Raw genomic sequence first — 6,027 nt, forward strand, 5'->3', positions numbered from 1 at the left:
CAGAATAAAACCAGGCAGAGACACAGCCGTAGCAGACCAGACATCCCTTCTACTATAACTAAGAACCAGTCAGCCACCAAATCCGTTCTTATAGTCCATCAGCTGGCCACCATAAGCCAGAGAGTCTGCAGGCCAGGAAGTAGAGGGGCCAGAATAAAGCTGTAACAGCCAACCCTCCAGCTAGCCAGCATTCTGGACCAAGTCTAGATTAGGGCTTCATTTGATTTTATTGGGTCTGTATGCTTTCTGAAAAAGGTTGAACCACTGAACAAAACAACTTGGTAACGTTATATTAAAGATTGTGGTTTGGTTTAAAGTATATATGACATAGGCTAGTTAGGTAAGTACTAAAACTTTAAATGAGTCAGTGATTGACTTTTGTATCGTGCATCCTCCCAAGATCAACCTATCTTCTAACCCAGACTTTGTCATGATTCATACTACTACCTGACTTCCAGAGTTGCTCTGAGCCTCCAGTACAGGCGCCGTTTACATTGTAGTTACTTAAAGCTGGGTGCTTTGTGATGCTGATGCCGCCATGACAACGTGTCAGAATTTGACGCCCTGGGAACGAGACCGTGTTGGCAATTTCCACAATTCTATGGATGACGAAGCGGAACCTGACGCTGGATGACACCTCATACAAACAACTTAGCTTCAAACATACCCTGGCCATAAAACAGGGACATTTTAAAGAAATACTGAAATGCATTTAAAACATCTGCAGAATAAATATGAGGCTACAGCCGGTTAGCTTAGCACAAATACTGGAAGCAGGGAAAACAGCTAGCATCACCCTGGTTGCTGGCTGAAGTTTCACACTGCCTTTTTCGTGGCAAGAAATTAGCATTTCCCCAACTATTGAATTATTCATTTAAGCCTTGTGTGGTTTACCCTAACACAGCATCTCCAAACTATCAGGCAATAACTGTAAAAAAAAAAAAAAATAATGAAAAAAAAATAGCATTGTTAGTCCCAAGAAGAGCCTTATGACTAAAACCTGCAGCTAGAAATTCCTAATGGAGTGCAAAACGTCAGAGTCAGAAAGTAGTCCCCATCCTTTACTCTACTTTTTCATTATTATCTCATACACTGCTCAATGATTTGTCACATCACAAGTATTATATTAAAGCCACTGGCTATATATTCATCATTTCTAACCACATTGTCTTCACAGCACTCTGTTTATGAAGCTGCAGCTGAAAATGAAAATATCTTCCCTGTACTGCAGCTCAGCTCCCGAATGCTTATCAGAAAAAAAAACTGCCTGAGAAGCCAGATGGAAAAAAAGCAGAAAACAAAAAAGGCAAAACAAATTGTGAGGCTTCCATCGTGCACTCTCTCACGGTGGCCTGTCATTTCCTTGCATCTGGCTCGCACACTTTGATGAGGAAGAGGAATAGGAGGGAGGGCGAGGGGAGAATAAATTTCTGATGTTTTTCCTATTTAACGTTTCCGTTTTATCTCCCTTGCTTTCATGCCTTGGTCCACGGAGTGCTGTTGAGAGGCGACGAGGCGTTGCGGGTATTTAATGGGTTTTTTCGTTTTGAGCAAGCTGAAGGATTTATCATCAGGGAGTAGTCAGGTTTTAGGTCCTTAACCTCTCTCCACATGTCTGCAATTTAACATTGTTCAGAAGTGGAGGGCCGGCGTCTTAAATGTCCAGGGGCTTGCTGTATCAGCGTTGCTTATGTTTAGGAAGACACCCGCTGGAACTTTGGTTGGAGTTGTTTGAGTAGGATGAAATCTCTCTGTAGGCTGACCTGTAGGTCTTGTGAGGTTTCTGAGGTGGGGTGTTTCTACACTCCAGTGAGTAAATTAATAATCCAATCCTGCATAAGATGGTGTCCAACAAATCTCACCCGACTCGTAAAAAAACAATGCTCGGTCAGTAGCCCTGCGCTTCAAACTTTGTGCCCCTCTAGCATCAGATTTGGTCGTGTCAGGCACGTGTCAATTTCCACTTCAAACTATAATCATGTTTCCATTTAATTATCCAAATGACTTGTGCATTTGGGGCATTTCCTTTACCCACTGGTTGGGACTGAATAAACTAGACTACAACAGAGTTTCATCAGAAGGTTTGTGCATGTGATCCGCATAAGAATATGTGAATGGAAATTACACCTTATGGCGCTCATGAACCTCAGTGAGTCCAACACTTGAGTCCAACACGCTCGACTCCTATGTCTATGAGCATTCTCCTGGGTGAACGTCCTGTGTTTGTTTCAGTGGCAGACTTGCTCATTTACACAAGTTAGTTGAAAGCCCGCTGCATAGACCAAACGTCAGTATTTGACGATTTGCTCGTGAGTCCTTCTGTCATGTGAATGTGGAGCTCCATCCTAGTGTCTCATACGTGGAGGCAGTAAACAAATAAGTCACTAACATATTTTAAACCATACAGAAACTGGACTCCTGCTGTGACTAATCCAGGAATATACTGCTCCGAGGCATGCTTACATGGGAGATATTAGTCATATCAAGGATTTCAATGAAGAGTAGACCGTTTGCAGCCCTGTCGGTTCACATAAAGGCTATCAGTCACATTCTGCTGCTTCTCTCTGCACTTGTAGTTTGCATCCTCTGCCAGCCAGCATAAGAAGTACTACTCAAACATTTAAGACAGTGAACAGTCACTTTCATGAGGACTGAGCATAATGCCTTGCATCTTTAAGGCAGCATGCATTGATTTTTAGAAAATTGGGGTCAGCAGAACTACTTGCTGTTGATGTGTCGATGTATAAGAAAAACTACCAAACAGAAAGTTTCAGTATAAGACGCTGAGTCATAACAAACCCCACTTTTGGGTTGTGGCGACCTTGCTGACATGCTATAGAGGTATGTACAAACAGCCAACACCTTCAGCTAATGGAGGCACTACTCTGAAATGGATTTCCCTGCCTCCCTCACCTGCTGCTCTGCTCTGGTATTATACAGACAGACGGCTCCACCCTCCTCCTTTGTGTGGATGAATGGAAGGTGTTAGCAACTGTGGCTCACAGTGTTACGTGTAGAGCAAAGGAACAAAACAAGGAGGTTTGGAAATCCCTTAATCCTCTCACATATCTCGTCGACTGGCTGCACCGATGCCCAGCCTGTAATTTAATGTTCTCCTCCCAAGTCATTTTGATCACACGCCACAATCATGATCCCTCTCCGTCTGTTCTCAGACAACATGTGTCTGACCTGGTGGAACTCTATATGACAGTGATGCACATCAGCTAATCCCTTACGCTACTAGTGGCGAAATGTGCTACACTACATTACAAACTTTGTGTTTTTTTTTTATTTGGGCTTTAAAAAACATTTTTATGAGTCATAGCTCATGTTACTATCGACTGAGTGTCGGACTGAAGCAATGTCATCATCACATGTCAATCAAGCCCGCTGACAACAAATCAAGGGGTCCATCAGTGCAGGAGTGCCTCCCTCCCACTGTCAATGCCGACCCGGGAGCTGTCACTCCTCCTGTTGCCGTGCGACTCACTTTGCCTTGAACTACTCCACTACCTTTGTTGCCAGTGTCCCACCAGCATCATTAGATCCACGTCAGTCCCACCATAATGGACCCCAAGGAGCCACTGCACTGTTTGAAGTTTGCTGTGCTCTGCTGCTGTCCCAATGGTAAAACACACACACACACACACACACACACACACACACACACACACACACACACACACGCACACACAAACACACACACACACACCTTTTGAATCTCAGTGGAGGAGGTTTCCCAAAATACTGTATTAATCATTAAAAAGAGGTATATCACTCATCTGAAATACGTAAAATGACCACGACCCCTGAACAACATTGTGTTGGCAATGTGTTATAATTAGGGCTGTCAAACGATTCAACATTTTAATGAGATTAATCACAGGGTAGCTGTGGATTCGTTACAGTTTTTCTCCATTGGTTTGGCTCATTTCTTGAAACAGAAATTACATTCTCAAAACTCTAAGATCATTTGGCAAAACAGTCTTACAGTTCAGCACAACACCATAGTTCACTTGCAAAAGCTCATATCTCTCCCAAAACTGTTCACTCATGTTTCAAAACTAAATTCCTTTCCCATATAAATAGTCAGTGCCCCCAAAAGACAAAAGATCCTTCTCAATTGCTTTGGCTCATTTCTCGAAACAGACCGGACGTTCTCAACACTCTTGGTGCTTTTGCCAAAATAACCTGGATGGTTCAGCACAACACCATGGTTCACCTGCAAAAGCTCATATCTCTCCCAAAACAGTTCACTCATGTGTCAAATCTAAATTCCTTTCTCATATAAATAGTCAGTGCCCCCAAAATGCATTGTCCCTTTGGCATTGTGTAAGCACTGCAAGTCAAAATGTTTAGATGTTTTGTCACTATGGCAGAGGACAATTGAAATATCCCTCATGTCCACCACTAAGTCTTAGCCCAGTCCTTCATTTTACAATGGTTACTGTACTCGTTTTTTTGTCTAGCTAACAGAATACAATTGTGTGTAAAACTGAAAAAAAAATAGGATTTTACGGTAAAAGTAGCCACCTGTGCCAGGTTTTCGTTCAAACATAGAATTCAAAGGACAACACTCCATTCGTAATGTATGTCTTATGTATTTCTTACAGAATGAGTTACCAATGAAATTGTATTGTTGCTTTACTTTTTACCACTATTCTAATGCATCAATGAACAGTGACTGGAATACTACTGTATCCCATTGAGGTACATTACTGCAGGGCTATAACACACACACACACACACACACACACACACACACACACACACACACTAAATGAATAGGTAAATGCACATATCTTGCTTTATGCACAGTGTCCAGTCCTACAGTATACAACATATAGTTCAATTATTGACTGATATGAGTACATACCTGTTTCCCTGCGAAAGGTTTGGATGATGGAGGAGACTGTAGAGCGAGGCACATTAGGCTGCACTCTGCGACCTGCCTCCACCATTGTGAGACGGTGGTTGACAACATGGTCTATAATTGTGGCCCGAATTTCATCCGGGACAACATGGTGTCTTCGTGCTCCTCGGCCTCTTCCCCCTATTCCACCTCCACGCACCCTTACTCCTCTTCCTCTTCCTCTTCTTCTTCATGGAGCAGGCAGTTGCCCTTGTTCATTTGCTTGGCCAGGTGCCTCCATGTTCAGAAATGGTACTGGTCCTGGTCAACCTTTATATATATACTGTATATGTTTGGCAGCATTCACAATCATAGACAGCACCTGTCAGGTAACTAAACATACGGTTTGATTGGTCATCTGAGATGAGTGAAACTCATTCTTCGTTAGTCAAGTTCTAGTTTCACCTGACTGTCAATGACTGTACTCAATTTATCAAATGTTCCAAGAGATTCATATATGGTATTCATGGTATTATGTTCTTGACTAATTTTGACAATTGATCAGACTATTGTGCAAGTGATGACTTACACAATGAAATGATGCTGCCATGTTTTGAAGAGAACAACCATTAGACTGAGAACCGACAATTAGTTTAGATCAACAAGATCTATTCACTTGGAAATTGTGCTAAATGTAGGCTACCTGTACTCAATCATTTGCAAAGATGTAATGAGATATTGAGACATGTACTAAGACAATTGCAATTTGATTAATGAATGAGAAATGCAATTCTGTTGTGGACAATTGCCAAGTGGTTTGGAGATTTGTCCATGTTGTTTTGAGAATGTAATTTCTGATTCAAGAAATGAGCCAAACCAATGGAGAAAAACTGTAATATACCTGAAAAATTCTGATTTTCTCTGTATATTGTTGTGGGAATGGAGACTGCAAATTCATAATGTTTCATGTTCATAATGAATTCATATTGTTTTTTTGGAAAACCAATGCAAAGTAGGAAATGTTCTGCTGGAGGGCTGTCACAATATCACGTTTAACCACCATAACTGTATGATTTAAGAGACACTGAGTATTTACATGATATCGTGTGTGTGATATGTCTGCCCTAATTTTACATGCATGAAGGCCAAATTTAAGGTGACTTTCTTGAAAACCA

Source organism: Eutrigla gurnardus (genome assembly GCF_963514095.1).
Source record: "Eutrigla gurnardus genome assembly, chromosome: 12".
NCBI classification, from domain to species: Eukaryota; Metazoa; Chordata; class Actinopteri; order Perciformes; family Triglidae; genus Eutrigla; species Eutrigla gurnardus.